Source organism: Canis lupus, chromosome 35 (assembly GCF_003254725.2).
Source record: "Canis lupus dingo isolate Sandy chromosome 35, ASM325472v2, whole genome shotgun sequence".
NCBI lineage: Eukaryota > Metazoa > Chordata > Mammalia > Carnivora > Canidae > Canis > Canis lupus.
This window is the reverse complement of record NC_064277.1, coordinates 23,951,197-23,963,914: the sequence shown is the minus strand read 5'-3', so window position 1 is coordinate 23,963,914 and position 12,718 is coordinate 23,951,197. Positions and strand designations below refer to the sequence as shown.

The following is a 12,718-nucleotide window of genomic DNA, read 5'->3' as shown; positions in this document are numbered from 1 at the left end:
TGCCTGTGTCTCTGCCTCTCTGTCTGTATTTCTCATGAATAAATAAATAAAATCTTTTTAAAAAATCAAGTTAAGGCTTCCCCTCGGGTAGGGTGGACATAAAGGAGGCTCCTGGGTGCTGGTATCTCCTATTACTTGGGTGCTAATCACATGGTGTTTTTCCTTTTGGAAAGTGTACATGTATGTAGATAAAAAGTAAAACATTTACTTAAAACAACTTCAATGTTTCCTTCATCTCAAAGCCTCTCTTCTCTCTTCTCCTTAGGTTTGATAAATGGAGTGGGCAGGAAGGAACCACTTTCATGTTCTTCCTGGCCTTCCTCCTCATTCTTCTCCATGGGACCCTCCAGCGTCAGAGCAGAAGGGAAGGCAACCAGATGATCAGTGCTGTCAGCTTTTGGATCAAAGTGTAAGTTTGCAAACAGCAACATAAATGAGATCAGACTTTTTCCTGGAAGCGTCCAGTGCCTCGGAGGTAAGAACAACGGCTGTACATGCCCAGGACTTTTGGAGCAGTTGCTGTGATTGATTCCTGGCAGACAATATCTCTGTGTCGGGGACTTTGTACTGTTCCCCATTTCGTGGTTTGAAGAAGGGTTACCATTTATGTTTCCCAGGGGCATCAGAATAGGCACAATTGTGAGCTGATCGGAAGCATCTCTAGTCATCCCCTCTTCTCTAAAGAGCTTTTTCTAACATTAAGTCATGTGAATTAATTCACTTTTCTCAAATTGTTTATTGATATCTAACAATTATATAATCTGCTTTTTCTCTTTTGACTTAAATATTATGAAGTATATGAATACATTTCTTAATGCTGAGAAAACTGTACCTTGAGTATTCTTATGATATACCATCAGATTTCATCCACTAATAGTTTATTTAGGCCTTTGACTGCCCTATTGATATATGACATTGGTTCTGAATGCACATATTTTTTTTTCAGTTTTAAAATGTTTTATTTCACAGGTTGTAAAAAATGTTTATATGTACAAGACTCAAAGTAAATAGAAAGGCAGCTCTCAATCACAAATGGATGAGACAGGAGTCATTCAAACTCTACTGTGGAAGCCTACTTAAGGCACACACCTCATAAATAATTTTAACTATGCCAGGTTCTGGTTTTTATATCAGATCTGCAAAATAGGACACTGTGGTCAAATTTTAAGATTGGTAAAGTCAATTTGAAGCTGCTCATATACAGTGTACAGGTTTCACTACTACAAAGAGAAGATGTTAACAAACAAAATAATAGTCCTCAAAGATCTCTTTGTCCCCATGCTCATACATTTGTAATCTAATTTTCCTTCTTGTAGTTACTCCTCAAATTATAATCATTATGCATTGAGTTCCCTATGCATCTCACCCATCTCCTTTTATCTCAGCCTTCTCATACTTTGCCATTCTGTTCTTTCTGGAAATAACCAGCACAACGATTCCAGCAATAACTGCTAGTGTCACAACCACAATCTGGATATGAAGCTTACTCAGAGTTCAAGAAAAGAATGAGAAAAATTAGAATGGAAATTGTATTATTGATTTTATTATCTGAGGGCTTAAAAGCATTGCTTATAAAACTATGTAGGTTAAAAATCATTGTGAGGAGACTCTGAATAACTCCCTCTATTACCTTCATGGTTATGAGCCAGTGAAAGGGTTTTCTATATTTTCTTCCATAAATTTTAACAATTTATTTTATCTTGGAGAATCATTCATTTTATTCCTAATTTAAAACATTTTGCAAGATATTGAAATATTTTATCACCTTATCTTTTTAATAATATTTTCATTTTTTTCCTATATCTGAGCTATGAGCATCTTTGGGACTTGGACATGAGGGATGTGGGCTTTCTTTCTGCTTCTTCATCAGACCATTTAGTGATTTATTTATTTTAAAGATAGTTGTCTTTATTAAAAAACATTTATCTATTTATTATTTAGTGAGGGAAGGACAGAGGGAGAGAAAGAGAGAGAGAATCTCAAGCAAGCCCCCCTGGCGAGTGCAGAGACTGACATAGGGCTCAATCTCATGACCCTGAGATCATGACCTGAACCAAAAACCAGAATGCTTAACTGACTGAGCCACTCAGGTGCCCCCAAGATAGTTGTCTTTTTATTTTAGAATCTATTAGCTTATCTTTCATCAGTCTTACCTCCCAATTCCTTTAGTTTTACTTCTTATAAATTTTGTTTTATATAGTTAGTTCATTTATTTTCACTTTTATTTAATTATGGAGAGAATTTGAGACTCTGAAGACTTCTGCCCTAAGTCCTAATCTTCTGTAGGAAGATTACATTTTGCTGTGTTGAGCCCCCAGATTCATTATTTTCTTACTGCTTTATTTAAGTCAATAACTCATGGAGTAAAATAAGCATCTGTTGAGTTCTACCTGAGACATCTGGGCATCTCACTCATGTACAATCCCCCTGATTTCATTATGTTCTCTGAAATTGTGCTCTGACTTGTTGCAATTATTAATGTATAATTAATGTATACTGTTTCATTAATTCCTTTCCATACCAGAATTACATTCTGTTAAGAATCATTTACTTGTTACTATGATTTGGGTTTTGGGTTTTCTTTTTTTAAGATTTTATTTATTTATTCATGAGAAACACAGGGAGAAAGAGAGATAGGCAGAGACACAGGCAGAGGGAGAAGCAGGCTCCATGCAGGGAGCCTGACGTGGGACTTGATCCCAGGTCTCCAGGATCAAGCCCTGGGCTAAAGGTGGCGCTAAACCACTGAGCCACCTGGGCTGCCCATGGGGTTTTTTTTCCTTAAAGATTTTATTTATTTATTCATGAGAGACATAGAGAGAGAGGCAGAGACATAGGCAGAGGGAGAAGCAGGCTCCCTGTGGGAAGCCCAATGTGGAACTCAATCCCAGGACCCTGGGATCACGACCTGAGCCAAAGGCAGATACTCAACCCCTGAGCCACCCAGGCCTCCCTGTTACTGTGATTTGGATGTAATTCAAAGGCCCTAGGGTGAGACAGGCCAGGTGTCCAAGGAGCAACATTTAAGAAGACATTCTTTGTCAGGCTCATGTAAGCACAGAATTGGCACATGAGAGTGAGCACCTCTTCATTGTCACATCCTGGGCACCTCTCACTTACTTTAGTCTGGTTCTGGCCACTGACTTTTTAAAATTATAATTATTACCACCCTCCTTTCTCTTCTCCTCAAAATATTTCAATGGAGATTATTTTGGGAAAGTACTTGGATAATCCTCTGAGTTCCAGGGACACCTGGGTGGTTTAGCAGTTGAGGGTCTGCCTTTGGCTCAGGATGTGATCCCAGGTCTGGGGATCAGGTCCTGCATCCGGCTCCTTGTGAGCAGCCTGCTTCTCCCTCTGTCTATGTCTATGTCTCTCATGAATAAATAAATCTTTTTTTTTTTAAAAAAAAAAAAACCTCTGAGCTCCAGAATAGCAGATAACTCCTTTCTTAATATGCCATACTAACATTATGGAGCCTTAATACATTAAAATATTAAGTTAGCTGGGAAAAGTTTTGTTTCACAAAAATTTCCAAGTCCTATTGACTTCCTGTGAGTCTCTGGTGTCTAATGCAAGAAAGAAGTCTGATCAGCCAACTAAGTTTTGTAGGACAGGTGTGTGTAGGTAGGTGTTCTTTACCTACCTACTCTCCACAAAAAGGTGCTCTCTTTTCCCTTTTCCCTAAAACTCTATACTTTCACCAAGATGTCATCCAAGCTGTGAATCACTTTAAATTTGACATTGCCTTACATGTCATGAGTAATTTGCTTTCCAGCTAGTAGTCTTGGAATTTCCTTCAATTTAAAAAAAAGTTAATGATTCTTCTCTATTTGTTAAGAATCCCTCATCTACTTATCTGTACACTGGAACCTTGTTATCTATCTCCCAGTTTCTGCTGACTTCATCCTTAGATCTTCACTTTGCTTTCTCCCTGGATTTCTCCCTGCTGGAAGCACACTGACACATTTCCCAAGCTCTTCTCCAACTTCTATAAGTTACAAATTATTTCTTAAATTGCCTGAAAATATGCCTAAGTCCACACTATTCCTCTTCACATTAAAAAAAAAGAAAGGCATCCACAACTTATTGTGAGCCGATGCCTAGAGTGTAAACACCTCTTGGTTGTCAACAAAGGGATGATTCCAAGTATCAGATTGGGGATTACCTGTTAATGATTAATATATTCACCTAGCTCTTGGCTTTCTTACCTTTCGTTGCCTTTTTTGTGTTTTTTTATTATAAGTGAAGATTGACCAGAGTTGGAACGTTCTGAGTTCAGAACAAGAGAGCACATTAGAGAACCAGTTATTTGAATTAAAGCTGGAATAAGTTTCAAGATATATTTGGCAAAAACCTCAGATGAGAAAGTTATGTGATTACTTCTAGATTTGGTATGAATTTTACAGTAAGGTGGTTCAAACCTCTATTAAAATCAGACTTGTCATGAAGTGTTTATTCTAATTTTAATAATTTATCCTCTTTGTCATATAAAATGATTAATGTTTTATTTATTAAGCAACTCATTTATATTTTTGATGAAAAGTTTTAGATGTCAAATTAAAAATGTTCAGGGGAGTAGCTAAAGTTTTCAAAATTCTTTTATGCAGTACACAATCAAAAAAACTTGAAGACTGCTTCTCTCCATAAATGGTCTATTTTTAAGCAGTATCCATTCTAATGCTTACCATTTCTGGTTTTCTTTAAAAATTTCCCTTTTTTAAAAAAAAATATTTTACTTATTTATTCGTGAGAGACACAGAGGGAAAGGCAGAGACATAGGCCGAGAGAAAAACAGGCTCTATGCAGGGAGCCCCATGTGGGACTCGATCCCGTGACTCTAAGATCACACCCTGGGTCGAAGGCAGACACTCAACTGCTGAGCCATCCAGACATCCCACTCCAAAAATCTCCATTACACTATTAACAACGTATTAACGTATCTTGTATTCGATAACGTTATTGACAAGAGTATTGCCCCCTTTTCTTCTTAGTGTAACGTTATATTCTGATTTTTATAACTTGCTTCATAGGATGTTTATTTGTTTTGAGTCCTTTTACAAAGTTTTAGGATTTTACTCTTATTCCCTTGAGAAAAATCTCAAGAAAAACGTGTTCATTCTCTATAGTCCATGGTATTAATTTCCTTTTTTTTCATATTGAGAATTTTTTTTTAAAAGTTTGTGTTAAAAGGAGTTTTGGATTGTAGCTATAGACACAGAATGGATCATTTATGCCATCATGGATTTAGTCAAAGAAACTGAAGTGGGGCTGCTCCAAATATCAAAGTGAAACCCAAAGAAAGGTAGCTTCAGAATGTCTCGTAGCTATAGCAGCTTGCTCCATTGCTGAAATAAATGGTTTCAACTTCTATATTCCCCATTCTCCCATCCCTCTTCTCAATATTTAAGGTCTCAGGAGAGAATTTAATTGGTGGAAGTTAGGTGAAATGCTCAATCTTTGGCTTTAACAGAGCCTGAAGATCTGATGGCCAAAGTCTCAAGTGACCCCTTCAGCTCAGAGGGAGATCGGAACACCAAGACTCATCACCACAATATGTTCTCATACAATGCGAAAGACAATTCCTCAAAATAAAATTGTAACACTAGAAAGAAGGGGTACGGAATCTTGAGAATAAGTTTATATGAAATCTATTTTGTTTCCTTTTTAATTATTGCAGAATAGAACGAGTTCTATCTGAGCCAGCTGCTTGCCAAAATAAAGTGAGGATGGTTTCTCCTTTGGAACCACCCCTTGCTACTCTGGGTGCCACTACAATGCTTAGGACCTGAGCTTTGCTCCAAGTGATATCAGTTTATGCAATGATTATTTCAAATTAATAAGTATGCAGAGGTTGCTGAGTGCATGGACATCACCAACCAGAATGTAATGGCTTTTGGTTTGTGTTGAAACCATGTTCTGAGTGGTCATGTCTAATTACTTTTCTTAAACCAAGGGAGTACCCTCTCCCTGTTGACATGTGACTCTTCAGATCCAGAAAGTGCCCCCTAGTTTTAAGGGTGAATTATCCTCAATGGTCTAACACTATGGATCCAAATCCACCTCTACCCTTGGTCTCTAGGGGACCCAGCATAGAAATTGGGTGCCACAGACATAGAAGTCTCAGTGAAGCAGAGAGGCTGAGCATCATTGAAATTGGTGCACAATATCCTTACTTACAAATCTGTTATCACCCAGGAGCTTGAAAAGGCCAATTTGGCATTTGGAGCTATAAATTTTGCTAGGGTTCTTGGACATAATTCTGAGGAATGATTTTTTAGCTGTTCCATTGTATGGTACATGTAGATGCTGTCACTCCAAGGGTGGATGTACATGGGTCTTTGGCTTCACACACATATATAGGGAAGAACTAAAATGTGTTAAACAGGTTCAGATTAGTGGCCTAGAAAATTATAAGTAAGATACAATGAAGTGAGAGGCTCTTCTTCCCATGCAGATATCATCACTATTCATATATATCCTTTTTAAGAGTGAGTGAGAGAGAGAGAGAGAGAGAGCATGAGCAGGGGCAGAAGGAGAAGCAGGCTCCCCACTGAGCCCACGTGGGGCTCGATCCCAGGACCCCGGGATCATGAGCCGAAGGCAGATGCTTAACTAACTGAGCCCTGACGTGCCCCCATATATTTCTTCAAAGTCAATTATTATCAATCTTTATGAGTTTTCAACAGTAATTTAATAGTTCCTTCTCAAGAGTAGCCTCTGGTCTTAAGGTTGAGGCTCTCCATGTCCTTTCAGAAAAAGATCGGCTATCTTGTAGCCTGGCCTCTGGATGAGCTTATCTTTTTTGTTCTTCATTTATGTAAGCTTTGAGCAATTTCTCTGTGTCTCTGGGTGAGGTGCTAGAGGCACAATGACAAATGATGTCAATATTCTCCTCACCGTGGAAGCCCACATCCTAAATGGAAACACATTCCACATTCCACATATCCACATTCTGAGGATATAATATCCCATGCCTGCTGTGGAACTCAGACTAGAGTACTGAGCAAAAAGATATCATCCATGTCCATATGGAAGGAAGCAAGGCAGTCAGTAAACAAACCACATGTTGAGTGATGGTAAGAAGTGTTAAGGAGAAAAATTAAACAGGAAAGGAAGACTCACTGAAAGGAGACATTTGAGTAAAGTCCTAAAGAGGGGAAGTGAAATGGAGGAATGGGTTTTACGGGAGCAGCAAATGTTAAGTGGTAAACTCCATCATCAATCCCATATTACAATTGAGATGTTAAGTGGTAAACTCCATCATCAATCCCATATTACAATTAGAATGAGCACTAATGGAAGACAATGTCAAACGACAGGAGAGATTTGAGGGAACTAGGTGGCCATGGAAGACCCCATCAAGAAAGTGACATTGGCTTGAGCCTAGCTCTGAAAGTTAACAGGAATTACTACATAAAGAAAAACAGTGAGTGTGTTCTAGGCAAAAGAACCAGCATGTATAAAAAGAAGGTGAATAATAGAGATAATAATATAACATAACCAACATTTGTGCCCTGCTTATTATAGGCCAGTTATCCTTATGACAACCAACCCAGTGGTGAGGGAGCATTATTGCCCTCATTTTAAAATGAGGCAACAGAGACAGAAAAGATATGTAGTAAGATTTAGCATACAGAGAGATTGGCTGGATCTCAATGATCAGGAAATCTTGCAAGATGTGATATGGTTCTTTTCAGAAATTGAAGAGTCATGATTTTGAGGCACACATAAATGAACACGATTATGGAAGTTACTAGCTTTTCATGCAGGGTGTTGAGAGCCTTTCTACCGTGTGTTTTAAGGGAACTTATAAAAGAATAGCAAACAGCAAGGAGAAATTTGATCCAAGGCTAAATCATGCTTTAGTTAAAATGATTCCACTTACAAGACAGAAGGTTATTATCTGGCATTTGACTTCAAATGAAGGCTAATAAGACTGATGAAGTAAAAGCTTCCAAAACACAACAAGGAACCATATAACCAGAACCGGCATGCTCTCCAGGTATGCACAAGAGGAATACTGGGAGGCAGCCTGAGGTTCACCCCCACTTACCTTGCATATTGCTCCATTTCTATCCTAAAATCAATAAGTCCCCAGCATATCAGTTTATCAAGAACTCTAACTAAATACTGCCGCATTTGTAAGGACCTGCTCTCACTTGCCTATTGCTGATTATACTGTGAGGTGAACAGGCTCTATGCCTGGATCCAACCTGGCCAACTCTCTCTCCCAAGTTCCTGGAATCTGGAAGACACCTTTGGCACCCTAGTAAGCTGAGTGGGTTCTCTTGTCTACTTTACTACTGAAAACTCTCTTCCCTGGGTTTTTCTCCAGCAACATTTGATTTGTTTTCCATTATATAATTTGGCACTGAATATGTCGCTGGTGCTGGTTCAGCAATTCCAGGGTCATCGTCCCATTGCTCCATGGAAGGATTTCATAGCATCTGCCGCTGTCCTCTTTATTTATACTCTGATTTCAGCATTGCCATCTATGCCCTGAGATCCTGTGGCTCTCTTTCCCTCTCCCCATTTCTTACTGGCTTCCAACTATCCTCCTTTCCCTAGGCTTGTAACTTCCTTGCTTACCATCATCTCATGTGTGTAGAAGCATCTGCAAACCTTAGTCCTTTGTAGGCATCAAACCCCAGGACTCTCCGCTAATCACAGTAAATACTCCCTGATTCCCAAGCTAGCCAATCTTTCATATTTATTTCCCATTGCATGTGCTTTCCCACCTGGAAAACTCTTAGCAAACAATCCCTCTCCTAGGATTCCAAGCAAATCAGTGAGCCTAGATAATCTTGTCATACCTTATTTTAAAGTTCTGCACCTTTCTCTGTTCTGTCTGAAGGCAATCTCCTAGAAGGTGGTAGCCATGCTTTTCTTCTGGGTTCTTTTTTTTTTTTTTTTTTCTTCTGGGTTCTTAACAAATAGCCTGACACCAAATAGATGTGAGATAACAATGTGTTGAATGATAGCTAATTATTATTATTTCAAGAATCCCTGGCGCTCTTAAAGTTTTGTAATAAAAGAGAAAAGGAAACGTCTTAAAGTACTTGCCTTAAAATTTTTCTGTACTGATGTCCAAACAAGTAAAAAGACAAGCAGGGTAAAAAAGCCAACAAGAAAAATATATATATAAAAAAAAAAAAGAAAAAAGAAAAATATATATAGTTGACAGTTTTTGGTAGGTTAGGATGATGAATATTGGGTATTTTTTGTTTCCAATTTTTTTAAATAACAAAAGAAAAAATATATGTGTATTAATTTACTGAAGAAGAGCATGCCATCCATTCTCTTAGAAAGAAAAAAATACTTCTAATTGTCTCTGAAAGTTATAAGGAGGCATGACTCTGTTTTTTTCAAGAAGGAACTAAAGAACTAGAGAAGATGGCTAAGCAGAATTTGTTTGGTTTTATTTTGGTTGCTTGTTTTTTATTATCTTTTCTGTAGATTTGAATTCCAAACCCTGTGAATGTGTTACATGTGCAAAATAATAAATTGTATTTACAATGGAGCTTTTGTTTCAAAATATGTAATAGTCAGTACTGAAGAATTCTGAATTTTAGAGCTGGCAAGTACTTAGAGGAAAGACAGTAGCAATTATCTCATTTAAAATAATTTTTGTTGAAGTATTATTTAATATCCAGAAAATTACACATATCTGCAAGCCTCATAGAGGTGGCAATTATAGGATATCCATCATTACAATTGAGATTTATCCCAAAAGGCAAAGGCAATTCTCACTTATACATGGAATCTTAAAAAAACAAATTCATAGAAAGAGAGTAGATTGGTGGTTGCCAGAGGCTGGAAATGTGGGGGAAAGGAGACATTAGGGGACACCTGAGTGGCTCAGTGGTTGAACGTCTGTCTGCCTTTGGCTCAGGACATGATCCCAGGGTCTGGGATCAAGTCTCACATCAGGCTTCTCGCAGGGAGCCTGCTTCTCCCTCTGCTTATGTCTCTGTCTCTCCCTGTGTCTCTCATGAATAAATAAATAAAATATTTTTTTAAAAAAAGAAAGGAGACATTGGTTAGAGGGTTAAAAACTCCCAGTTACAAGATGAATAAGTTCTGGAGATCTAATGCACAGACTATAGTTAACAACACTGTTGCATATACTTGAAGTCTCTAAGAGAGTAGATCTTAAATGTTCTTACCACACACCCACAAAATGGTAATTATGTGAGGTGATGAATATGTTAACTAATCTTATTGTGGTAATAAGTTCACAATATATTTGTATATCAAATTGTCCTGTTGTGCACCTTAAACTTACACAATGTTGCATGTCAATTATATCTCAAAGAGGGAAAAATATAGATAATGTTACTATTTCAGGTCTACTAACAGCCAAGGGAAGTTCGAAAACACTATCAATTTTAAGTTGCCCATGGTTTTCAGAAGTAATAAAAAACGATTCAATGTGTGACTAAGAATCAATTAAATATTCTTTTAATGCAGCTTGTTAGTACACCCAGAATTTCCTAAAAACAGCAATATAGGAAAGAAACATGCTTGTTTATACATATTCCAAGAAGACAAATAAATAAAAGACCAATTTTGAAACATTTATGTGATTTGGGCTGTCTATACTTGCAGTCATGTCAAACTAAAGTTCTCGAAGCTGAATTTCTCAGAGAACAAGTATGAGTCCATTGATGAGAAAGGTATATTACTTTAACTGCAAAAGAAATTGAGGTGGGTGATAGAATAAAGAGATAGAATGTAGAAATGGGCACATAAACAAGTGAATTTCATAAGGAACAAAATGAAAACAAAGTTTAGATTTTAAAAATAGATGGAGAAACTAGTATATGTATTCACTACACCAATGTATGCAATAACAGTAAAGATGTTATGTGACTGAGCAATCATTCGATAACACAACCTTTTTGAAAGACTAAGAAATGGCACCATTTACTGTGAAGAATACATTAAAGTGCATTAATTGTGGGAAACTATTAATATAACTGAAATATAAAAACTGTGCAGCAGATGATTTTTTAAAAACTTTTCTGATAATATTGCATAGTATAATACATAGTATCTTATTTCTATCAAGAATATTCATAAACACAAATGTAACCATAACAAAAATATTTATTTTTAAGTATTTATTTATTTATTTTTGAGAGAGAGAGAGAGAGTGAATGAGCAGGGTGGGGGAAGGGAGGAGCAGAGGGAAATTGAGAGAATCTTAGGCAGACTCCACACTGAGCGCCATATTGGGCTCGATCTTACCACCCTGAGAACATGGCCTGAGCAGAAATCAAAAGTCAGATGCTTAACCAACTAAGCCACCCAGATGCCCTGAAACAAAAATATTTATAAAATAATTACCTTTATTACATGAGATATACTCTGAGATTTTCAATTCTTTTGAATAAAGCCTTGGTCTTTCCTATTATAGTTCATTTATCAAGAAGGTTCTTCATAGCCGTGCAAATTGATTTCACTGGTATATCAAGATTTGTGCTTTGCAATACTCTGGATCTATGGTAACAGCTACCCAGAACCCTCCAGGTGACCAAAGGCACATATAAGATAGTCTCAGCTAATGAGAGAGCTCTACCTAATGCCTCAGCCCTGGTATTAGGTCCAAGAGTTGGGCATGCACCCGGAACTGGGCCAGTAAGAGTCCTTCATGAGACTCTCTGATCTAGAGCCTGGACAGGACACTTTTTCTTGTCTTATGGTGAAGATGTAAGGGTAATATTCCAGACTGCCAGGCAAAGGATTTTTCCCACTTGAAGACTAAAAGAAGGAAAGTGATATGTAAGAAGACAGTAGAAATGAGAGCCTGGGGTTGTGAGGGAAGAAGAGAGGTTGGGGAGGTAGAGGAAAGAGGGAAACGATAGAAAGTGAGAGAGGGTCAGAGAGAGGCAGAGAGAAGTGAAAAGAAATGGGTGCCAATGGGGCACAAATCCTGACTTCCAGGCATGTGGTCTGCAAAGCTGTGCTAGTTCATCCATTGTCCTTTCCATTCCGTCTGCTCTTCCACCCTAGCTGTTTTCTGTCCTGAAGCTGGTCTCACATGGCCTTCTGCATGGTGATCCATATAAGTCTAACATGTGAGCCCCAACCTTTCACTTGACACCATGAAAACCACCCCTAACACAAGAGCCAGTGAAGTGGTCTTAACCTGCAATCCTGATCCTCCTCCTCATGATGAGATTAATTTTGCTCTTAATCTCACTCAGTTGCTGGAGGATACACAGAAAGTAAGGGAGAGATAGAGAAGAAGCTTAAAATCCAGTGAAAGGATGAATTTTTGCTCTTTGTCAAAGTAACATAAAAAAAAATAAAAGTTTATGATTAAACAGGACCAGTCTCCTTAAAGAGCTTGGAGACACAATCAGAGCATTCCAAATTTCATTTTTATGGGCACAGCTCTCTAATATTTGCCTCTGTGGCTCTGAGTCCATCTAAGGGTATGAAACAGGTAATTTGCTCCTCAAGTCTTTCTCATTTTCCTACTCTTTTTCTAAAATTGATCATGACTACTACTTCCAAGGCCCTTCTTATTTCTCTACATTTTTACCAGAAGTGTGTTATCCGACTCTTAGATTTCTGAAATCTGAACATTAAAAATAGCCTTGCTGTTTTCTCTTACTATACATTAAGTTAAACATCCTTTTGTAAGTCATCAAAAATTACAGCCTTGTCTAGAAATGTCTTTATCTCACCTGCCCTCTAAAATTATAGT

General features: G+C 37.7%; 1 protein-coding gene across 4 annotated transcripts in view; it reads left to right on the top strand.

The window, feature by feature from the left end:
* Positions 1-6,961: 6,961 nt before the first annotated feature.
* Positions 6,962-12,718, top strand: part of SLC17A3 (solute carrier family 17 member 3) — a 39,862-nt gene continuing 34,105 nt past the window's right edge. For 2 of the 4 annotated variants that reach the window (XM_035710602.2, XM_025442527.3), the window contains exon 1: positions 6,964-7,079. The gene's annotated coding sequence lies outside the window, so the exon portion shown is untranslated. Of the gene's footprint in view, positions 7,080-7,986; positions 8,006-12,718 lie in introns of those variants that run through there. The other 2 variants (XM_035710603.2, XM_049105933.1) reach the window with 2 other exon arrangements.